The 26,072-nt window shown below is 34.7% G+C and overlaps 1 protein-coding gene across 1 annotated transcript in view; it reads left to right on the forward strand.

Annotated features, from left to right (window-relative positions):
• The window catches only part of STXBP5L (syntaxin binding protein 5L), a 356,600-nt gene that overhangs the window by 308,520 nt on the left and 22,008 nt on the right, over window positions 1–26,072 (forward strand). The gene's annotated exons all lie outside the window — the stretch shown is intronic.

Consider the following 26,072-nt stretch of genomic DNA (forward strand, 5'->3'; position numbering starts at 1 on the left):
GTGCATGGTGAAAGAAAGGGATTCAGTTTCATTTTGTTGCATATGGATTTCCAGTTCTCCCAGCACCATTTGTTAAAGATGCTATCCTTCCTCCATTGCACGCTTTTAGCACCTTTGTCTAATATAAGGTAGTTGTAATTTTGGGGATTGGTCTCTGTACCATTGGTCTGCCCGCCTGTTTTGGTACCAGTACCATGCTGATTTTGTTACTATTGCTCTGTAGTATAGTTTAAAATCTGGTATCACTATACCACCTGTTTCACTCTTGCTGCTTAGAATTGCTTTAGCTATTCTGGGTCTCTTATTTTTCCAGATGAATTTCATGATTGCTTTTTCTATTTCTGTGAGGAATGCCGTTGGAATTTTGATTGGCATTGCACTAAACCTACAGAGTACTTTTGGTAATATTGCCATTTTAATGATATTAATTCTACCTATCCATGAACAAGGTATATCTTTCCATCTTCTAAGGTCTTCTTCTATCTCTCTTTTTAGGGTTCTGTAGTTTTCATTGTATAGATCTTTCACCTCTATGTTAGGTTGATTCCCAAGGTTTTTCTTTTGAGGATATTGTGAATGGGGTAGTTGTCCTCATTTCCATTTCAGAGGATTTGTCACTGATATACAGAAATGCCTTTAATTTATGCATGTTAATTTTATATCCTGCCACTTTGCTGAATTCTTACTAGTTCTAGAAGTTTTTTGGTAGAACCTTTTGGGTCTGCTAGGTATAGGATCATGTCATCCGCAAATAGTGCCAATTTAAGTTCTTCTTTTCCTATCTTTATGCCTTTAATTTTTTTCATCTAATTGCTCTGGCCAGTGTTTCGAGAACTATGTTGAATAGAAGTGGTGAGAGAGGGCATACCTGCCTTGTTCCAGATTTTAGAGGGAATGCCTTCAATTTTTCTCTGTTTAGAATGATGCTAGCCTGAGGCTTAGCATAAATAGCTTTTATAATGTTGAGGTACGTTCCTGTTATCCCTAGTTTTTCTAGTGTTTTAAACATAAAGGGATGCTGTATTTTGCCAAATGCTTTTTCTGCATCTATTGAGATGATCATATGGTTCTTATATTTAAGTCTATTGATGTGGTGAATTACATTTATTGATTTCCGTATATTGAACCAGCCTTGCATCCCAGGGATGAATCCTACTTGATCATGGTACATGATCTTTTTGATTGTTTTTGTATCCAATTTGCCAGAATTTTATTGAGGATTTTTGCATCTATATTCATTAGATATTGGTCTGTAGTTTTCTTTATTTGAAGTGTCTTTGTCTGGTTTAGGAATCAGGGTGATGTTGGCCTCGTAAATGAATTTAAAAGTACTCCCTCTTTTTCTATTTCCTGAAATAGCTTGAAAAGTATTGGTATTAGTTCTTTTTAAAGGTTTTGTAAAACTCTGCTGTATACCCATCCAGTCCTGGGCTTTTCTTGGTTGGTAGTATTTTGATGGCTTCTTCTATTTTCTCCATTGATATCGGTCTGTTTAAGTTGTGTATATCCTCCTTACTCAATCTGGGCAGATCATATGACTTAAGAAATTTATCGATGCCTTCACTATCTTCTATTTTATTGGAGTATAAGGTTTCAAAATAAGTTCTAATTATCTTCTGTATTTTTGAAGTGTCTGTTGTGATATTGCCTTTTTCATCCTGTATGCTAGTAATTTGAGTTTTCTCTCTTCTCTTTGTTAGCATGACTAAGGGGCTGTCGATCTTATTTATTTTTTCAAAGAACCAACTTTTAGTTTTGTCAATTTTTTAATTGTTTCTTTTATTTCGATTTCATTGATTTCATCTCTGATTTTAATTATTTCTTGCCTTCTACTGCATTTGCTGTTGTTTTGCTCTTCTTTTTCTAGGGCTTTGAGATGAAGTGTGAGATCATTTATTTGTTGTTTTTTTCTTTTTTTGAGGAATGAACTCCAAGCAATGAATTCTCCTCTTAGTACTGCTTTCATAGTGTCCTATAGATTCTGATATGTTGTGTCTGTGTTTTCATTTACCTCTAAGAATTTTTTAATTTCCTCCTTGATGTCTTCTGTAATCCATTGTTCATTCAGTAACATATTGTTCATTCTCCAAGTGATGTAGGAGTTTTTCTTCCTGCTTTTATAGTTGATTTCCAATTTCATTCCATTATAATTGGATAAGATGCATGATATTATCTCTACTCCTTTATAATTGCTAAGAGTTGCCCTATGGTATAATATATGATCTACTTTTGAGAAGAATCCATGTGCTGCTGAGAAAAAAGTTTATCCTCTTGATGAGGTTGATATATTCTATATATGTCAGTTAAGTCTAGGTTATTAATTGTGTTATTGAGTTTTATAGTTTCTTTTTTTTACCATATGATTCGTTTTTATTTTTTTTTTTAGTCATACATGACAGCATATAGTTTCTTTATTCAACTTTTGCTTGGAAGATCTGTCCAGTGATGAGAGAGGTGTGTTAAAGTCACCCATAATTTTTGTGTTGTGGTCTATTTGTCTCTTGAACTTGAGGAGAGTTTGTTTTATGAACATAGCAGCACCATTGTTTGGGGCACATATATTGATGATTGTTATGTCTTGTTGGTAAATGGTTCCCTTTAACAGTATATAGTGTCCTTCTTTATCCCTTTTGATTAACTTAGGCTTGAAGTCAATTTTATTTGATATGAGTATGGCCATACCACCCTGCTTGAGTGGTATGATCCATGTGAGTGGTATGATTTTTCCCAACCTTTCACCTTCAGCCTGTGTATGTCTGTTCCTATCAGATGAGTCCTCTTGTAGGCAGCATATTTTTGGATCTGTTGTTTTTTGGTTTTTTTTTTAATCCAGGTTACTAGCCTATGTCACTTAATTGGTGAGTTTAAGCCATTAACATTTAGGGTTACTGTTGATATATGGTTTGTACTTTCAGTCATGTTTGTTTATTTTTGTTTTTAAATTTGGTTTGTTTTTCCTCTTTGATTAGTTTTTTCCCTTTACTGAGCTACTTCCCACTGTTGATTTGGTTGTTGTTGTTTTTTTCCTCTTCATGTAGTGTTTTACCCAAAATGCTTTGCAGTGGTGGTTTTCTGGCTGCGAATTCTTTTAACTTTTGTTTATCATGGAAGGCTTTTATTTCATTGTCAAACCTGAAGCTTAATTTTGCTGGATACAATATTCTTGGTTGGCACCCATTATCTTTCAGCATTTGAAATATGTTGTTCCAGGATCTTCTCGCTTTCAGCATCTGTGATGAAAAATCAGCCGTTAACCTAATTGGTTTACCCCTAAATGTAATCTGCCTCATTTCTCTTGTAGCTTTTAATATTCTCTGCTTGTTCTATATGTTGGATATCTTCATAATAATTTGTCTTGATGTGGGTCTCTTGTGGTTTTGTACATTCAGTGTCCTGTAGGCTTCTAGGTTTGGGACATCCATTTCATTTTTCATGTCTGGAAAGTTTTCTAAAATTATTTTATTTAACAGTTGCTCATTTCTTTGGTTTGGACCTCTGTACATTTATCTATACCAATGACTCTTAAATTTGTTTTTTTATGATATCCCATATCTCTTGGATGTTTTACTCATGGTTTCTTACCAGCCTTTCTGAGTTGACTAGACTCTTTTCGAGATGATATATTTTGTCTTCGTTGTCTGAAGTTCTGACTTCTACTTGGTCTACTCTACTGGTGATACTCTCATTTGAGTTTTTAATTTGGTTTATAGTTTCCTTCATTTCCAGGATTTCTGTTTGATTTTTTTAATAACCTCTATCTCACTGTAGAGTTGTTCTTTTGCTTCTTGGATTTGTTTATGTAATTCATTGTCGAAGTTATCTTTCATTCTTTGCATTTTCTGTCCAATATCCTCTTTAAGACGCCTTACCAACTGAATCATGTATGTCTTGAAATCTTTATCTGACCATCTCTCTGCTGTGTCCAGCATCTCCTGTAAATTTAAGCTGTCCTGCATTGTTTTTGTTCCTTTTGTTCCTTTTTTCATGATGCTTACATTTCTTTCCAGCTCTGTGTGACTGCTGTGTTACTATTTTCTCCTATACATTTGTTTTGGTTTTGTATAGCTCCAAGATCTCTCCTTTGTGATGGGAGACAATGTCTAGAGATGTTGTGTTTAATTGTAATTTAAAGTAGATTCATTAGTTTCATAAAAGGCATACAGATTCTGATGGTGTATAGAGAACTGAGGTTTGGTCTTAGGACTTTATGTTTGGGTCGAAAGATGTGATGGTATGGGGGTTAGTATATCTTAGCTACTTTGGATGATACTAATGAAGGGGGATATTAACAGGAGAATAGACAGGAGAATTTGGGAATAGACAGGAGAATTTGGGGGTAGCTAAGTACTTAGGAGCACTATAGACAGCCTCAAAACATTCACCTATTTGCATTTAGTAAATTACATGTAATAGAAGTAGTAATGCTTGGGAGGAAAGGTAGGGGAAAGGAAAGGAAGAAATCAAGAAATAGAAAGAGAGAGAGAGAAAAAAAATGCACTCTTAGAGTTCTATTTTCTTCTCTTCCAGTAGGTGGACCTGTGCTTTCTAGGCTAAGTCTCTGCCCTCAGAATGTAGGAAGCAATCCGCGTGAGGCGTCTCTCCGTCCCCAGCCGGGTGTCTCTCTAATCCCCGTTGCTTAGGGTTGCTCCTGGACTCTAGCCCCCTTTCTTCTCCTGCCCGCCAGACCCACTTCTAGGGCACTTCTCCACAGTTCTAGCTACACTCTGGGCATGCAGTTTCCTGGATGCCCTGCTCTCTTGAACGATTAGGCACTCTCTTTGTTATTCACCCAGTCCTCATGGCTGTGGAGTGCAGAAGTTGGAAACCGGCAGCCTATTCTGTCTGATTCCCTCTGATAGCCATGCACCCCGAGAGCTGGAGAGAAAGATTTTGGTTTTCACTGCTGGTGGGAGGGTTAGTTGGAAATCAGGTGCCTTTTCAGTTTCCCTCAGCTCTGATATTCACGCCCACAGACAGCTGGGGAGAGATTCTTTGAGTTATCCCAGCTGTGTGGAGGGGGAGGGGCTGAGGGTCACACAACTGTTCTGTAGCCAAATTCGCTGCAGCGCAATCCGATCTTTCAAACCCTGGTGGCGTCTGTTCTCCAATATGGTGGCCACCGGTTTCTGCCCTGGGTGTCCGGTGAGGAGGGTGGATCTGGGCCGTTTTTCTCCTACATCCCAACTTCAGATCTCAATCTGATGCCCTGTTGAGGCACGGTTGGCAGATGTTCACAGGATCCGAAGTTCCGTTTCTTTATGCTGGCTGGCAGGTCTCCACAGCGCTCAATCACCGCCAGCTGCGGTGGGTTGCTGTTCAGCTAGCCAGTACCTCCATGCATGGGGTGGCTCGGGTTTACTGGCATCTGAGCCATGTCCCTGCACCTCAGATGTTCAAACTCTTGCCTTAGGTTTCATTGTAGACCAACTTCGCTGATTATTCCTAACAAGACAGCATCCGGTCGTTCTGAATTCACTCACTGCTGGCACGGTGGTACTCCCTTCCTACCCGCTGCCATCTTCCTTCAATCTCCGATAAACTTTTCTTTAGAAAAAAATATGCATTCATTATAGTTATTCATATAATTTCCACAAATTATAATTTCTTATCTAGAATACTAAAAAAGAAAAAAAAGGAACAATACTGCTAGCCCACTCTTATACTTATCAGACACAGCAGAGGGCTTGTAATTCTAGTTGTGTTAGTCAAGCAGACATGCTGTTATTTATAAACATTTCCAGTATAACTGTCTATATCTCAAAGTCTCCAAATCTCTCCCTTATCACTATAATGAAGGGAATTTTTTTCACTTGAAAGCACTCACAATAAGTTTTATTGCATTTCTAAGAATGTTGTCATTGTTTTATTTTTACTGTAATTTTTTATTTTTTATAAATATTTTTCAAGTTGTAGATGGACACAATACCTATATTTTACTTATTTATTTTTATGTGGTGCTGAGAATAGAACCCAGTATCTCACACATGTGAGGCAAGCGCTCTACCACTGAGCCACAACCCCAGCCCTAATTTTTTATTTTTATCTGATATACAAAAGCATAAAAGTTGTACAGGTTAATCATGTGCCATATAATGTTCAATAACATATATGCATTATATTAATGTTTAAGTCAAGCTAAACATATTTATCTCCTCAAACATTCATCATTTCTTTGTGGTAAAATTCTCAAATCCTTTCTTCCAGCTTTTCCAAATGTACGGTATTTACTTGTTGTCTCAAGTCACTATACTGTGCAAAATAGCACCCTAGAGCTTCTTGTTCTTACCTTCCCAATCCTTCCCCTGACTCCCAGTGTTTCAGTTTTCAAACTCTTTTTTTCACAGATTTACGGGAAAAAAAAAGTCAGAAGGCTTATGAAAAAAAATATAAGTCTGTGTATGTGAACTTTTCCTGTGTAAAACCTTGGCATACAATATACCATAGGTTACTTGTAACACTCTTTAGTAAGATGATTTTCTAATAGTCTGTAACTCACTAGAGAAGAAGGAAGACTTTTAGGAAGGCATTTCAATGGGCCAGATAAGGACCTTAATTAGGATAACAACAATGAAAATGAAAAGGAGGCGAGAAGGATTTATTATAGAATACTTTACAGCTAATAGGATTGGGAGCACTGATGAGACATAAGAAGGAAGTAAGAAGAATCAAGGATGGCTACAGAGTGTTGAGAATAACTCATGGAGAATAAGGAAATAAAAATGAGTTTGAGTTGCTAGATGGACATCCATTTTAAATAATCAGCGAGCAATTAGAAATGTCAAGCCTAAAATAATATATGATTCATGTATATGAAGATATTAGCACTAAGCTTATGAGCTGCTCCCTGAAGACAAAATGACATTTGAGCAGCTTTGAAAGTTATATTTAACTGCTTTATTGCAATAAATCTGAACTGGAATAACTGTATAAAACTAACAATATAATAATAGTAATAATAGTAAAAACAACATATGTCAGATAACATACATATTTAGCATTTTATGAAGAAATTTTCAGATTCATAGGAAATTATAATCAGCATTTTTACATGTAATGAAAAACTATCTTATGTGCTCAGTTTTAATAAAAATATAAATGTTTCTCATTTCTAATAGAATTTTTAATTTTAAAAGAATTTAAATTAAAAGAATTCATTAATTAAAAGAATTAAAAGAATTCATTCCCTGAATACATAAAACTTAGCCTATAACATTATTAATATGGTCAGTTATATACAAAATAGGAGACTATAAATGAAATTAATCAACAGTGCACAGGGATGTAATTTCTCTATATAGCCTTGCCAATACTTGTTATTCTGGTTTTTAGAGGATAGTAGCCATCCTAATGGGTGCAGTGTGATTTCTTATAGTTTTGGTTTGCATTTCCCTCATAATTAATGATGTTGAACATCCTTTCATATTCTTCTTGGTCATTTGCATGTCTTCTTTGAGAAATATTTTCTCAAATTCTTTGCCCATTTTTAAGTTAGGTTGTCTTTTTGCTGTTGAGTTTTATGAGTTCTCTATATATTCTAGATATGCATCCTTTATCAGGTAAGTGATTAATGAATAATTTCTCCCATTATATGGGATGTACTTTTATCACTAATAGCATATTCTGATGCATGAATTTTCTAAATGTTCATGAAATCCATTTGTCTCTCTGTTTTTTTTTTTAACTTCTTGCCTATGCCTTTTGGTATCATATGCAAGAAATCATCACCAAATCCAGTATCATGAAGAATTCTTCCCTTTTTACTGTCTTCTAAGAATTTAGTCCCTAATACATTTTGAGTTAATTTAAAAATTGAGGGTACAACTTCTTTCTTTTGAATGAGAATATCTAGTTTTAACAAGCACTATGTGATGGGAAAAAAATGTCTTTATTCAATGATCTTAACAATCTTGTCAAAATTCTTTTGACCATAAATGTAAAGGCTTATTTCTGAGAGTTCTGTTATATTTCATTGGACTATATTTCAAACTTTATGCCAGCATCATTGTCACTCCCTGCTACAAGGGTACGTGGGAGACAGGCAGGATCAGCCTGTCGTCTCTGAGGCACCAGCTGTCGGAACCGCCCTCGGAGGTAGACAGAGGTAGTGACCAGCTAGTGTCTCCGGGGCTGAGCGAGAGGGTTAAGTATCGAAACCTGGCCTGCCACCCAACCTGGCCCAGAATCACACCGAGTTGGGAGATGAGTCAACCGTGAAGGTGCAATAATCTCAACTTTATTGTGTCAGGGACAAGGTTATATAGTGATAGGAGGGAGTAAGAAGATTCAGTAGCAAGAACCAATAAGGGCAGTTACATCACTATCACTAAGGGGCCTAGGTAGATTTCAGATTAAACCATTAGGAGAGACTAAGGTCAAAAGCCCAGGAACGCCAATCCAGCTAACCCATGAGGCCGCCTCAGCCAAGACCCAATAATGGCCGCGGTCCCAAGGGAGATAAAAGGTCCCAACACATCATAGTGTTTTACTTACTGTAGATCTGTAGTAAGTTTTGAAGTCATAAAGTGTGAAACTTCTAGATTTCTTTTCAAGATTTATTTGGCTACTATTCTTAGTCTCATAAATTCCATGTGAATTTTAGGATAAATTTTTCTCTTAGAAAAAAATCACTTAGATGTTTTCCATAGAGGTTTCATTGAATCTTTTCATCACATTGGGTGATTTTTAACATTATTATTAAGTCCTCTAACCCAGTGACACAGAATGTGTTCTCATTTATTTATATCTTCTCTGATTTCTTTTGATGATGTTTTGTAGAATTCATTCTACAAGTGTTGTACCTTCTTGGGTTAATCAGTTTGTTGGAGTACCGGTTTTCTTTGTACTCTCATAAGAATTTTTAAATTTCTGTAGAATATGTAGTAATGTCTCCATTTTAATTTCTTATTTTACTAATTTGAGGTTTTTTTCTTAGTCTATCTAACCAAATGTTCATCCATTTTATCAGTCTTTCCAAAGACTCAAATTTCATTTTGATTGATTTTTCTTTTACTTTTATATTCTCTATTTTATTCATCTATGCTTTAATGTTTATTGTTTCCTTCCTTCTGGTAGCTTTGGGCTTAGCTTTTTCTTTTTCTAGTTAAGTTGAAATGTAGGGTTGTTCATTTGAGATCTTTCTTTTGTAATAGAAAGACCACAGCCTTGCTGTTACTGTATTTTGATATGTTTCTGTTTTCATCTATCTCTAAATAATTTCATTTCTAATTTCTTCTTTTGATCCATTAGTTGTTTAAGAATGCTTTAATTTCTATCAATTTTTTAATTTTCCAGTTTTATTTCTGTTATTGATTTCTGATTATTCATCCCATTGATCAGAGAAGATACTTTGTATGATATCTATCTTTAAATATACTGAGACTTAATTTAGGACTTATTATATGATTTATCACTGAAAATGCCCCTGTGTACTTGAGAAGAATATGTATACTATTGTTGGTAGATAGAGTGTTATGTAATTCTGTTAGATCTATTTGGTTTATTGTATTGTTAAAGCCTTCTATTTTCTTTCTTACTCTAATTTTTGATCCATTATTGTGAGCAGGGTATTGAAGTCTCCAACTTATTTTAGAACTATTTTCCTCTTCAATTTCACCAGTTTTTGTTTCACAAATTTTGATGGTCTCTCATTAGGTAAATAAATATTTACACTGAACTTCCTTCTATTATTATTATATCTTCTTGTTCAGTTGAGCCTTTCTATAATATGTGATGTCCATTCTCTCATAATCTTTTTTAACTTCAGTTTTATTTGTCTGATATTAATATAGGTACCCTTGTGTGCTCTCGCGCGCTCTCTCTCTCTCTCTCTCTCTCTCTCTCTCTCTCTCTCTCTCTCTCTCTCTCTTTCTCTCCCTCTCTCTCTCTTTCTGTCTCTCTCTGTCTCTCTCATCAGGGATTGAACCCAGGGGCTGCTCAATCACTGAGCCAAAGCCACAGCCCTTTCTTTATAATTTTTTAAAAATTCTGAAACAGAGTCTCACTGGCTTTAAACTTGCAATTCTACTCCTTCTGCCTCCAAGCCTCTGGGATTACAGGTGTGAGCCACCACCTGGTCCTTGCTCTCCTTTGCATACTCTGCTTAGAATATCTCTTACCATCTTTTCACTTTCAGTCTATTTGTGTCTTCGTATCTAGAGTAAATCTCTTATAGGCAAAATATAATTGAATGATGCATTTTTAGTTTTCCAGCCAATCTCTGTCATTTGACTTGAGAGTTTAATCCACTTACATTTAAAGTAATTATTGGTGAGGAGGGACTTCTGCTATTTTGCTACTGTAGCTGTCCTGTATTATTTGCCCTGTAGCTTTTTTTGTACCCAATTCTTTTCATTAATGTCTTTTCTGCTTAGGTGTTGGTGTTTTTGTTGTTGGTTGTTTGTTTTGTTTTGTTATAGTGAAATGTTTAAATTCCTTTCCCATTTTCCTTGTATACATTATATAGCCATTTTCTTTAGGGTTACTATGCAGATTTACTTTTAATATCCTAAAATTATAACATTCTACTTTGAATTGATACCTGTTTAGCTTAAACAAAATGTGTGAAAAATCTTCTGCATTACAGCTTTTTTCTCAGCTCTTTCAGTTCCTGATGTTCCAAAATTACATATTTATATCATGTGTACCCCAAAACCTGAACTAATAATTTTTAATGCATTTGTTGTTAAATTAAATACCAAACAAAAATAGACCTGGAAATTATTATTGCAATAACACTGTTTTTATATTTGCCTATGAACTTTCTTTAGTTAGATCTTTATTTCCTTATGTGGCATTGAATTTCTATGCGTTGTCCTTTTATTTTACCCTACATGACTCCCTAGAATATTTCTTATAAAGCAGGTCTAATGGTAATGATATTCCTTAGGTTTTATGTACCTGGTGATACTGTAATTTCCCCCCCACTTTTGAAAGACAGTTTTGCTAAATATAGGATTCTTGGTTTGTGTTTCTATTTTCTTTTAGTACTTGAATATATTGGATTCTGCCATCCATCCTCCAAATCTTCTGAGGAGAAATATGCTGATAATCCTATTAAGGATCCCAGTATGTGACAAGTCACTTCTCTCTTAATGCTTTCATATCTTTTTGTCTCTGACTTTTGAAATTTTATTATGTGGAGAAATATGAGTCTCCTTGAGTTTACCTTCCTTGGAGTTAATTGAACTTCTCGAATGTTTATATTTGTCAAATGTCTTTCATCAAATTTTGGAGGTTTTCACCCATTATTTTTATATATATATATATATATATATATATATATATATATATATATATATGACAGCAGAATGCATTACAATTCTTATTACACATATAGGGCACAATTTTTCATATCTCCTTGTAGTATACATAGTATATTCACACCAGTTCATGTCTTCATACCTGTACTTTGGATAATAATTATCATTATTTCTTTAAATATTCTCTCTTCCCCTTTTGTCTCTCCTTATGGGACCTACCTAATGGCAGTGTTGTCCCACTTGATTATGACCCCATAGTTCACTTAGGCTCTATTGAGATTTTCTGAGTCTTTTTTTCTTTTCGTTTTCAATTTTTTTATTAATATAGAAAAACATAAAAACTATACATAGCAATGGGGTTCCATTTACTGTTTCAATACATGTATACATTTCATAATGTTTAAATAAGGTTAAACATATTAATATTCTCAAATAAATATCATTTCTTTATGGCAAATCTTTCAAAATCCTTTATTGTAGCTTTTTCAAGTGTGCAATATGTTATTGCTATCAGTAGCCACCTTACAATACAACAAAACTTATTTCTCCTAACTATACTTACTTAGTCATAAATAATAACTACAAATTTCTCCCATTACCCATCCTCTTTATCATCTCTCCCCATCCTCTACCAACTAGTATATAGTCTTGATTTCTATGGGAGCATTTCTTAGATTTACATATGCCTGAGATCATATGGTACTTTTTTTTCTGTGCCTGGCTTACTTTATATGACATAATCTTCCATTCATGTTGAATCAATGACAGAATTGCAGTCTTTTATTGCTGAATAGTATTCCATTGTGTATATATACCACATTTTTTATTCATTCATTAATTTATGAATATTCAAGTTGTTGGGTAGTGCTCTAGAGAACCTGCTGCAATGAACATGTGTATGTATCTTCCACATTCTGATTTCATTTTTTTAGATATATACCCATTAGAAGAATTGCCAGATCTTATTCTAGTTCTGCTTTCACATTTTTGAGGAACCTTCACATTCTGTTTTCCATAATGGCTATGAGAATTTACATTCCCAACAATAGTGGCAAGAGTTTCATTTTCTCCACATTTTCATCTACATTTGTTGTTTTTAGTATTTTTGATAATAGCCATTTTGACTTGGGTGGGCTAGTATCTCATTGTGGTATTTATTTGCATTTCCCTGGTTATTAGCAATGTTGATGAATTTTTCAGAGATCTTCTGACCGTTTGCATGTCTAAATATCTATTTAGATCTATAAACCATTTTTAATCAGGTTGTTCATTTTAGTTTTGTTTTGCTTTTGTTCCTTGTACATTATGGATATTTGGGGGGAAAAATTAAATCGTTTTTTACTTGTTGATAGACATTTATTTATTTATTTATTTATTTATTAATTTATATGTAGTACTGAGAATCGAACCCAGTGCCTCACACATGCCAGACAAGTGCACTACCACTGAGCCCCAGCCCCAGCCTCTGAAAATATATTTTTATAAGATTATTTCTCTCTTCCTTTCTCTTAAGAGAGAAAACATTTGACCCTTGACTATTTGAGTCTGACTTATTTTACTTATCAACAAATGACATAATTTCATTATTATTTATGTCTGAGTAAAACTCCAGTGTGTGTGTGTGTGTGTGTGTGTGTGTGTGTGTGTAGTCACATTTTATTTATCTGTTTGTCTATTGATAGACACTAGGCTGGTTTCATATCTTGGCTATTGAGAATTATGCTGCTATAAATATTATATGGAAAGCAATAGAGTAGAGGAAGAGGATTAATAGGAAAGATGGAGAGGAGGATATGGGGAAGTACTGGGGAATGAAATTTACCAAATTATGCTGTGTCTATATGTGAATAAACCACTATGTATATAATATGTGCATATTACATATAATACATATATAATTAAAAATATAATAATAAAAGAAGAGAGGTCTCTCTCTAGGCTCTCTCTTCTCTGTTCAGGATTACTCTACCATAGCCTCTGTTGGCCTGGGACCTCTAGGGGCTAGGAAGATGCTGGACACCTCAGAAGCCAAGAAATGCTATAGGTTGAATCTGTGGCTTTGCATATGCTCATCAAGTGCTCTACCAATGAGCAACAGCCCCCAGAGTTCTTATTTTATTTGAGAAAGGATCTTGATAAATTGCCAGGCTGGTCTACAACTTCTGATACTCCTGTATCTCTGATCCTTCTGTCTGATCCTCCTGGGTAGGTGGAATTCCGAGAGTCAATTCTGAGGAAACTGATGGATTTATTATCATTGACACAGAATATGATGTTAGAGAATATATCAGAGTCATACTCTTTGTAAAGCTATAATTCCAAAGGTCTTCACACATCCAACACAAAATAAAATGAATATATCTGTGAAACTGTCCAACATTCTGGCACATGGCCATTTTCTCCCAAGGAGAAGGAATGCCTTGACCCTGCTTGGCAGAATTTGTTTAAGAATGTTCAGCTATATCTTCTCACTGGCACTCTTTCCTTTCTAAGAAGCACTGGAGGTTGAAATTAACACTTGGACTACACTGAGGCTATCTATTGAAACTAAGGTATACTGATAACATAGGATTACTCACAAAAATGACTCCCTCATAAAAAACGAAAAGGAATCCATCTCAGCAGATATTCAAGTATAAGACCTCTGAACATATGAAGGAACAGGCAAAAAATAGTATCATCCCAAAATTTACAACCTCCAACAGAGGAACCCACATATATTGACAGGGATGAAATTTGAGAGGAAGACTATAAAAAACTGATCATTAAAATGATTAATGAGCTAAAAAGATCTAAATAATGAAATAAGGGAGCAAATAAAGGAAGTAAAAGACCATTTCAGTAGAGAGAGATTCTAAAAAGAAACAAATCAGAAATCCTAAAAATGAAAAACACAATAAATCAAATAAAAACCCAGTTGAAAGCATCACTAACAGAAAAGAACATCATACCTCAATGATAGGGTATATTAACAAACAAGATTAAAAAATAACCTTTCAAAGACACATCATAATCAAAATGCCCAACATAGGAAATAAAGATAGAATATTAAAACCCACAAGAAAAAATGTCAGACAGCATTTAGACATAAACCAATAATACTTCTGACTTTTCAAAATCAGACTTCAAACTCCAGATGGGCTAGAAAGGAGACAATCCAAGCTCTGAAAGAAATCAAACGCCAACTACGATTGCTATACACAGTAAAGCCATCATTCAAAAATCAAAGGAGAAACAGAACCTCTTCTCCATAAAACTAAACTGAGAGAATTCGTGACCACTAGGCCAACACTGTAAAATACTTAATACTACACACAGAAGAACTCAAAAACAAACCTCACAAGTCCTGAATGGGTGAAGATCACAAGAAGGGCAGTTAAATAAATGAAAATTCAGAACAAATTAAATATGTAAAACAAATCAAAATTTCAAGAAATAATAAACCTCTCTCCATAATAACTCTGAATATAAATGGTCTCAAATCTCTAATTAAAAGACATTGATTGTCAGAGTGGGTTAACAAATAAGACCCAATTACATGCTGTTTGATAGAGGCTCGTCTCATAGGCAAAGACATCCACAGACTGAAAAGAAAAGCATGGGGAAAAAATGTTCCATGTGAATGGAATCTGCAAACAAGCAAGAGTAGATAGTCTAATATCTAACAAAGTAGATTTCAAACAAAAAGTAAACAAGAAAGTCACTATTTACTGGAAAGGAAATAGTCCAAGAAGATATAACAATAGTAAATATTATACTCCTAATATTGGTGCACCTAATTACATAGGAAAAAAAAACATTTATTGACATCAAGACTCAGAACCCAGTACAATAATACTAGATGATTTCAAAATATCCTACTCACCAAAAGATAAGTCATCAAATCAGTACTTCTGACCTTAATACTATGAATTGAAGGAACGACATCTATAGACTGTTTCATCCACCTACATCTGTATTTACTTTTTCCTCAGCAGTATTCATGGAACCTTCTCAATAGATAATTTTTTAGATCACAAAGGAGGTCTTACTATTTCAGTCACCTTTTTCATTGCTGTGACCAAAAGACTTGATGAGAACACAGAGGAAGAAAAGTTTATTTGGATTTTCAGTTTCAGATATCTTAGTCTGTACATGGCCAACTCTATTCTTTGGGGGCTGAGGAAAATAGATCATCATGGCAGAAGAGTGTTGCACAGGAAACTGGCTCATGTCACGGCACCAGGATGCAGAGTATGGGGGGGGGGGGACTCTCCTCACCATGGGAAAAATATATACCCCAAAGGCATGCCCACAAAGACCCATCTCCTCTATCCACACCCTTCCTGCCTATAGTTGCCATCCAGTTCATCCTTACCAGTGAATTAATGCACTGATTAGATTAAGGGTCTCATAACCTAATCATTTAATCTCTAAGCCCTATTGCACATGAGCTTTTGGGGCACACTTCACATCAAAACCATAACACTTACCTATTACCAAAAAAAAATCAATATAATCGCTTACATCTTTTCAGATTATAATGGAATAAAATTAAAAATCAACAAGAAAAATTATAGAGACCACATAAACACAGAGATTGATCAATACTCTTTTTAAAAAATATTTATTTTTTTAGTTGTAGTTGGACACAATACCTTTGTTTTATTTATTTATTTTTATGTGGTGCTGAGGATCAAACCCAGGGCATCGCACACACTAGGCAAGCGTTCTACCACTGAGCCATATCACCAGCCCTGATCAATATTCTTGAATAAATAATGGGTCATAAAGAAAACAAGAGGAGAAATCTTAATTTCTAGAATCAAAAATAGTGATACAATGTACCAAAATCTCTGGATACTATGAAATGCCCACATTAAGAAAAAGAAGAAGAAGAAAAAGAAAAATCACAAAGAAACATTCTATATTATATCTCAAGACCCCAGAAAATCATGAACAAAGTAACTCCAAAACCAGTAGAAGAAGGAAATAATTAGGATCAGAGCCACAATTATAGAAATCAAGATTATAAAATTAACACAAAGAGTTAGTGTAATAAATATTTGATTCTTTGGAGAAGGTAAACAATATTAATAAACTCTTAGCCAAACTAACCAAAAAGAAAAAGAAAAAGAATACCAAAATCAACAAAATTGAAAATGAAAAGGGAAGTTTACCTTGGAAATTTCTGGAATCCACAGCATCATCAGGAGCTATTTTAAAACTTACACTCCAAAAACCTGGAAAATCTAGAAGGTATAGTTTCTAGACACATACAACTTAACAAAAATGAACCAAATGAATATAAAAAACCTAAACAGATCCATATTAATCAATGAAATTAAAGGAGTCATAAAAGCCTCCCACCAAATTAAAGCCCAGGACCAGATGGATTCTTAGCTGAATTCTACTGTATTTTTAAGGAAGAATTAATACCAGTATTCCTCAAATTATTCCACGAAATAGGAAGGGAGGAAATACACCCAAATTAATTCTGTGAAGACACATGAAGCACTGGGTATGGTAGCACATTCCTTTACAGGCATGTGGCGCAGGAGGATTGCAAGTTCAAAGCCAACCTCAACAACTTAGTGAGGCTCTAAGCCACTTAGTGAGACCCTGTCCCAAATTTTAAAAGAAGGACTGGGAATGTAGCTCAGAACCAATGTACCATTGGCTTCAATTCCTGTTCCCCCCCAAAACAAACAAAAGGACATGTCAAGCAAAGAAAATCAATATCTATAATGAATATAGACACAAAATACTTAAAAAAATATTAGCAATCTGCATTCAAAAACATACTAAGATTTTACACCACAATCAAGTTTGTTTCATGCCAGGGATCCCAGGTTGGTTCACATAGGTAAAGCAATAAATGTAATTCATCACATAAATATAATTAAGTACAAAAATCACATGATTATCTCAAATACATTAAAAGCATCTTATGAAATTCAGCACACATTCACATGAGAAGCGCTGGAGGAACTAGGGGTAGATGGAACTTACTTCAACATTCTGTAGGCTAAATATGAAAAATTAAAGTCAAAATTATACTGAACAGAGAAGAGCTGAAAGTATTTTCTCATCATTCCTACTTAACATAGTTCTTAAAACTCTAGCCAGAGCAATCAGGAAAGAAAAGGAAATTAAAGAAATACAAATGGGAAAAGTCAAATTATGTCTGTTTTCTGTTGACATAATCCTATATTTAGAAAACCAAAAAAAAAAAAACTACCAGAAGACTTAACAGAGTCATAACCATATTCAGGAAAGTGGCAGGATATGAGATCAACATACAAAAATCAATTGCTTTCTTATACTCTAATAATGAATCTGCTAAAAAAGAACAGGAAAACAATTTCATTCACAATAGCCTGGAGAAAATTAAATATCTTGGAATTGCCTAACCAATGAAATGAAAAACCTCTACAATAAAAGTTATAAACACCATAGGAAGTAATTGAAAACCTTAGAAGATGGAAAGATCTCCCATGGAGATATTGGATAGGCAGAATTAATATTGTCAAAATTTTAGGCCATATTACCAAAAGTGGTCTACTGATCTAATGCAATCCCAATCAAAATACCAATGTCCTTCTTCACAGAACTAGAAAAAACAGTCCTTTTTTATTTGGAAAAATAAAAGATCCAGAATAGCCAAAGTAATAATAATAAAAGCAATGTTGGACACATCACTATTGCAAATTATACTCTAGAGATACAGTAACAAAAACACCATGGTATTTGGCATAACAATGGACATGAAGACCTACTGAATAGAAGACACAGAGATAAATTTATAGATACTGTCATCTGATCTTTGACAAAGGTGCCAAATACATACATTGAAGAAAGAATACCCTTTTTAACAAATGGTACTAGGAAAACCGGAATATCCACATGGAGAAGAGTGAAACTAGATGCCTATCTCACCTTGCACAAAAGTCAACTCTAAGTGAATCAAAGACCTAGGAATTAGACCAGAAAAACTTTAAGTGTTAAAAGAAAACATAAGGTCAATACTACAACATATTGGTGCAGGCACCAGCTACCTTAAGAAAAATCTTAACACTGAAGAAATAAAACCAAGAATCTATAGTAGAATGGCATCGTATTTAAAAAGCTTTACGGAGCAAAGGTAACAGCATGAAGTGAGAGCCTACAGAAGGGGAGGTCTATTAATATTTGCTTTATATATTGGGATGATCCAGTATTGGGAACATATACATTTAGGATTATTCTTTCTTCTTGCTGAATTAATCCCTTTATTCTTATATAGTAACCTATTTTGTCTCTTTTTACTGCTTTGTATTTAAAAATTATTGTTATATTATTATGGCTACTTCTTTCCTTGAATTACATTTGCATGGGATATCTAACTCCATCCCTTTACTTTCAGTGTATGTATGTCCTTAAAGATAAGATGAGTTTATTGTAAGCAGTATGCAGTTGTGTCTTACTTGTTTTATTGTTGTTTATCTATTTAGTTCTTTTGTCTTTTAATTGGAGAATTTAATCTATTTACATTCATGGTAACTATTTATAGGTAAGGTTTTAGTATAGCCATTACATAATTTGTTTCTTATTTTGTTGTAGTTCCTTGCTTTCTCCATATCTTATCTTATCTTCATAATTAATTTACTCTAGTAGAATAGAATAAGAAATAAAAACACACCTGTAATCCCAGAGCTCAGGAGGCTGAGGCCAGTTCAAAGCCAGTCTCAGCAACAGCAAGGTGCTAAGCAACTCAGTGAGACTTTGTCTCTAAATAAAATATTTTTAAAAGGGTCTGGGAATGTGACTCAGTGTTTGAGTGCCCCTGAGTTCAATCCACCATGCCAAATAAAGAAATAACAACATACCCCTTTGACATATTAAAGTCCTTGAACCCTGATAACCCAAATATTTCCCCGTTAATACTATCCTAATGTTTACATAAGTTTCTTCACTCCTCTTCATTATTTTTTACTTTTCTCCTCAAACTGTATATTTTCAAATAACTTACCTTTGAGTTTACTAAATCTTCTGTTTGATCTATCCTCTTATTGATGCCTTCCAAAGTGTTTTTATTTTTTACTGAGTATATTTTTCAGCTCAAGAATTTGTTTGATTTTTTAAACTGCTTTCATCTCTTTATTGAATTTCTGTTAGAATATTGAAATGTTTCCAAATTTTCTTTAAGTTTGTTGATTTTTCCTTAAAACAATTTTCAATTCTCTTGAGTTTTTCCATGCTTATCACTATTTGTTATGGTTTGTATCTGGAATTTTTCCTAAACAAGCTCATATGTTGAAGACTTGGTATCCATACAGTAATGTTCAAAGGTGAGACTTTTAGGAATTGATTTGCATGCAAAGGCTTTAACCTCATCTACTGCATCATCAAGGATTAATCATCAATGGATTTATACTTTGGATTATTCAGAGGTAGTGGAAACTATAGGAGGTAGGACCTAGTTGAAGGAAGTAGGTCTTTGGGGATATTTCCTTTGGGACTATACCTTGTCCCTGGCCCCTTCTCTCTTCCTTTCTCTTTGTTCTTTGGCTGCCATGAGGTAAACAGCCTTCTCTGCCACATATTTTTATTGCCATGATGTTTTGCCATGCCTCAGTCAAAAAACAATGGACCAAAACCTCTGAAATCTTGAGACAAAAAAGGAAAGCCTCCTTTAAGTTGTTTTTGTCAAGTAGTTTGTCACAGTGATAAAAAGCTGACTATCATACTATCTGGTCTGTCTCTGGCATCTCATTTGAAAATCATTTTGATGCGTATTGGCATGAGCTAAGAATCAGGTGTTTATTCCAGTCTTCCTAACCTGGATTGTTTGTATCTTTCCTACCAGGAATTCCAAGCAGTCTCCTTATTTTCTCTGAGACTGTAATAATTTCTATGATTCAGAACAGGTTAGTATCCAGGTCCAGATTTGCCTGGAGCCTGCTGGTGGTGTGTCATCACTATTTCAGTACTAGAGGTCAATCTAAGCCCAGATTTGTCCCAAATACACTATTGATTTGTTGTTTAGAGACAACCAGTAGTATACTTAGAAAGAGTAGTTTATCCCCATAAGTTTCTTGCTGAGTCCAGGATAGGCCCGGATATCTTGTTGACAGTTACATCTGTGGACATATACTGCAGAATTCTGCCTGGCTATGGGTAATCACCATGGATGGACCAACCCCAGTCTCCTCTAGCACATTTCTTACCACCAATGTCACCAAGCTGTGTATACCCTGAGCCCACAACTTACCAAAACCAGCACAACACTGCAGTAAAATCAAGACCCACACTTCTATGTGCTGCTTATTGCTGAGGTGTATTGTGGCCCTAAACTACTGCAGCCAATAAAAATTGCTAATAGACTAGGGCTGCGTGTCTTCCCCTGTCACTGAAATAGTTCCAGAGACTCCATCTTCATACCAGCCTAGAGATACGGGCTGTTAGGATATACCTAGTGTGAAGTTTCACCAGCCCAGCAGTAAATCCCAGGGCAAAGTCTTGTGCTTAGTAACCTGTCTTATTCCCAACAAATGGATTTTATACTATGATATGCTGCCCAAGGTTGGGATAGTGTTGGTGAAGGCTCTCCCCTGGCCACCAGGCTGATGCTAAGCATGGTCACACCTGAGTCTCATAGGTACAGGAGCACAATCTCAGGAGAAGGAAAGTTGTGCCTCAAGCCTACTCCAAGGCTAGAAATGATGCAGATTAAAACTTAAGTCTATGCAACCAATGCACAGATCTTCTCCCGATTCCTGGGTTGGTATAGAGGCTCAATCTATAAGCTCTGGCCTGTACATGGGCCTTTAGTTTCTACCAGGTGTTGGGTATTACAATAGTGGGTCTGGCACTATAGTCCAAGATAAATCCCCTGTTATCTTTTGTGCCTTGCACCCCAGTGGGTAAAGTCTTCCTCCCTACTCTGCCATGGAGGTTAGAGGAGGAGTGGTGAAAGCAGTCATCACTGGCCTAATGCAATTTTAGTTGCTCAGTCTGCAAGTTGGTTGGAGGCTTTACCCATCACTGCATTTCTCCAATGCTGCGTGGTAGCATGGTACATTTCATGTGTAAGGCCTGATCTTAATTCTCTCTCTGACCCACTAGTGGAGGGAATGTCTCTCCATGCGGGCTGCTTGGAGTTGGGAGAGGGGTGATATGGGTTCTGAGCATTTTATAGGATTTCTTTTTCTCATATCAATTATTATTTGTTTTTACTTTTTTTCGAATTGTCCTAGAGTTTTCAATATACTTTTACAACTAATCCAAGTTCTCTTTTAAATAACATAATACTGTTTTATAGATAGTGCAAGTACCTTATAATAATATCAAAGTATTCTTAATTCTTCCTTCCTGTCCCATTATCATTGATCATTCATTTCACTTATGCACGTGCTATTCTCCTATGCTGTACTTTTTTTTTGCAACTTAGTGTATATCTGCAATTACTTAAAATGAAAAGCAAAAGAGAAAAAAAACAATTCTAAGAAATGTTATTGTGCCCTTGAGGAAAGTTTAAATATATTTAAGCAACAGAGAAAAAGGCAAAAAGGCACTTTATAACATAAAATTTCCAATATCTAGCATCCAATGAAGCAGAAGATCATAACCTATGATGAGAAAGTATTAATCAATAGAAACTGACTCAGCAATGGCACTTAGGATAGAATTTATAGACAAAGACATTAAATTATTATTTAAAATACACTCCGTGTGCTCAAGAAGGTAGAGGAAAGCACAGGCATATTAAGAAGTAAATGGAAATATCAAAAAGACCTAACTTAACCTTCTAAAAATCAAAAACATAACATCTAAGATGAAAATATACTGGATAGGCTTAATAGTGGAATTGATAACTGCAAAAAAAACCACATTACTATATGCTAAGATACACTATCCAAAATGAAACAAAAGAATGAAAAGATCCAAAATTGTTCACAGAGAATTAATGACAGGCTGGCCAACTCCATGTTGCCTAACTCAGATGAAATAAAACTCCCAGAAGGAGGGGAAAATGTGTGGTGCAGAAATAGTGTTTGAATAAGCCAAAAATGTTCCTAATTTGGTGAACAGTATAAATCCACAGATCCAAGAAACTTAATGAATTTCAAGCACAAGAAATATAAAGAAGATTGTACAAGGTACATCATAATTGGAATTCTTAAAAACATCTGGATGGGGGAAAGACATTAATATATTGAGGTACAAATATAGGAATAAATTGGGCTTCTCCACAAACTAGAAGACAGTGGAAGAACATTTTTAAACTATTGAAAGAAAAATTGTCCAACTAGAATTTTGTACCCAACAGAAATATCTTTTTAAAATGAAGGTGAAACCAATGCTTTTTCAGAGAAACAAAAGCTGAAAGAATCCAGCACCAAAAATAAAGTGCTTTAAGAAATGCTGTAGCAAGTCTTTCAGAGAGAAGGAAAACAGTTCTGAGGGTAATCTGAATCTACACAGAGGAATGAAGAGCATTATAAATGGTAAATATGTGGGTAAGCAAGAATATTTACTTCCTTGTCCCCTAACTAGGATTACATGAACAATGATGAAGGAGGGATAAAAAGAATTGACTATAAAAGTAGGGCAAGAATAAAGTTAATGTGGATTTTCAATTATTTGAATCAATTGTTTTATATTGGCTATAATTAATATGGTTAAGTGCAGAGTTTTGTATTTTATTTATCTTCATGGTTTTTAAAATCCAGTGCTCATTTTTTATTTAGTTCAACATTTATTTCATCATAGAGTCAACCTCTATGGCATAGAATTTTTAATTTTCTGGGAAATGTGTATTAAAAAATTTGTTTAACAAAACTCATATTAAATCAAATCTTTATTTGCAGTCTTCTACAAAGCCTTAGTAAGTGATAATTTTAAAAATAACTTCAGTTGAATACAATATGACATTTTTAGTAAGTCATTTCTTTAATGATGTTTTTTTTAAGTGTATAATTTTTCAAATTTGAGAATTTTTGTCTAAAATAGAGAATAGCCATGTCCCTTAACTTTAATTATTGCTTTAAGGCTGAAATTTTTAGAATGATAAATTTTCTCTACATGTTATATTACTGGACTACATGACAGTTGGACTAAATCACCAATATAATCAGGGAGCAGCTGTAAGAAATAGGAGCCATTCATTCTGGCTGGCTATGTCATGCAGAAAGAGATTAGTACAAGAAAGTATGTACTTATCAGATCCTTAAGAAACTAGAGATGTGGACTCTAAGCTTGGCCTATAGGTGTGACTTTTAGAATAAGGTCAATATACAGATGTATTAAGGGACCAGACACCTTTACTACAGGTGGAAAACCAGAACATCACTGCCAATCAACTGTTGAATTTAAGAACATATTGCTAGAAGTAAGATCAGGAATTTACCACAATAGTTGTCTTCTGACATACTAAGTGGCCTCTTGACTGGGCTCTGAAAAGTTGCTTTCAAAACCAAATAAAGCCATCATTGCAATGTCCAAAGAAGCAGAAAAATGGCTTCCATCCCATTTTAAAAATTGTTTTCCAGACACTTTGAACCCTGAGACATTGTGGAAACAGGCCAACTACCCTGAGGCCACCATTCCCAAAACTTCTGAAGCATAAACCTCTTGAAGCTGCCTCCACTGACAGTTCCCACCCATCTCAGCCTTTGCATGATTGTGGGCCAGGCATGTGAGAATACAAAGGAATCAAAGTCCCCATCCAGTGAAGCATTCTCAACTAATGCCCCCATGCCATCATGCAGATAAGATATCCACACTTACCTAGTTAGTAAAAGTCCTGGCCCACAGAATCTGTGAGCACAATAAAATTATTATTGTTACACATCAACTTTGATGGTTTTTTTGTTGTTGTTCTGTTTTGTGAGTGTGTATGTGTGTGTGTGTGTGTGCACGCGTGTGCACACAACAGAAAATAACCAAAACATAATAGCATTCATATTTTATGTGTTTTTATAAGCACTTCAAAATATTTTAAAAGACGATAATACTCAGTATATCTCTGTATAGGATATATACAACAATTTATCTAAAGCCTTTTGTTTGATTGTAAAGGATAACTGGCTTCCAATTAGTCTTTAATCTAACACTGTAGTGAATATCTTTATCAATAGATATTTGTATTTTTATTTTGTATTTAGCATTATTTCTTTATCATAAATTTCCAGAATGACTGTATCTAAGCTATAACTAAATTTCTTTCTAAATGTTTGGGTTTTTTTGTTTTGTTTTGTTTTGTTTTGTTTTTTGGTACCGGGATTGAACTCAGGGGCACTCAACCACCGAGCCCCATCCCCAGCCCTATTTTGTATTTTATTTAGAGACAGGGTCTCGCTGAGTTGCTTAATACCTCACTTTTGCTGAGGCTGGCTTTGAACTAACAATCCTCCTGCTTCATCCTCCAAAGCTTCTGGGATTATAGTCATGCTCCATTGTGCTTGGTTTTCTAAATGTTTTATACCAATTCACATCTATCTTGAATATTTAGCAAGGTGATAGAAATATTAAAAATGAAAATTCATTTCTATATATTTAAACGTTTCAACTACTAAAAAGAGTCTTTTTAAGTTAATCAGCCCTATTGAAAACAAAACTTGGGTGTGCCTGTGTGTGGTAATGTAAGCCAATCAAAAATGAGAAGCTGGGGGAAATTGGGCCACCACAGCAGATAGGGCAAAAAAAAAAAAAAAAAGAAAAAGTATATTGAGTAATATTAATTGATACTGCTCTGTTATGAGCTGAAATGAGACATATTTACATGAAACAACCACCAAAAGATGATAACATCTAGGCAGGTATGGCTTCGGTTTAGCAAGTCCAAAGAGTTCTGGCTAAGTGGATAAATTTCCCTGTTCTCAAGGCTCTGCCATACTTTTGTATGAAGAGGGCTGAAATTCATTCCACTTTCCTTTGAACAAACTGTGACCCCTAGAGCAGGGTCTCATGTCTGTGAAAAAGGAAGTTTTTTTCAAAGGATATACCCAGGGTTGTGGCTAGTTCAGAGGGGGCATGTTGTTGCCATTGCCCCTCTACAGTAGTTGCCATTTTCTAATTCATACGAAGTTGTTCATGCCAGCTGTTGACCTCAGTATTCTTCCTATTTATAAGTCTAGATTTAATAAAGAAGAGGAATCTCAGAGTTCTTGACTAAAGCTACACCATGGCTAACTCATCATGAAATACTTCTGCCTTTCCAGAGATATTATGTCAAAATGGGGAGTGATTGGTTCTAAAAGGCTTGGATCTCAGTGTATATTACATCTGCTTCCCAAACCCTACTAAATATGTCTTCAAAATTGTTATCCATTGCCAAATACTTAGCTAACCCTGTGCTCCAGTTTTTAAGCATACAGATATTAACTGAGAAAAATCTGGATTAGAATTCTGCCTACCTAATTGCCATGTAGGTAATAGGAGAAAATTTTCTGAATCCTTTTTTCTGATCTTTGATTTCCTTATCTGTATTATTAGACTGATAATAATAAAAGCACCTCTATTGCAGCATTTTTGTGAAGATTAAATGAGATAGTATTATAACGTTCCCACTATTTAAATATTTGATACATATTAACTCTCATTTAAAAAAACACATGCCAACATATTAAAATTCCTTTATCGCCCTTGACTAGCTATAAGTACATACCATATACTAGATCCATGTGTCCACTGTAGTATTAAGCATTCTTCTGCATGTAACTAACATCCTTTGAATGACCAAAGAAGCACATTTCAAAATGTGTTCTGCATATTGCAAGATTATAAGGTAATGTTTGAAACACAATTTGTTATCTTTAAGAAACATAAGAAAATATATTTTTAGTTGATTGA

Source organism: Spermophilus citellus (assembly GCF_964194105.1).
Source record: "Spermophilus citellus genome assembly, chromosome: 7".
Classification (NCBI taxonomy): Eukaryota; Metazoa; Chordata; class Mammalia; order Rodentia; family Sciuridae; genus Spermophilus; species Spermophilus citellus.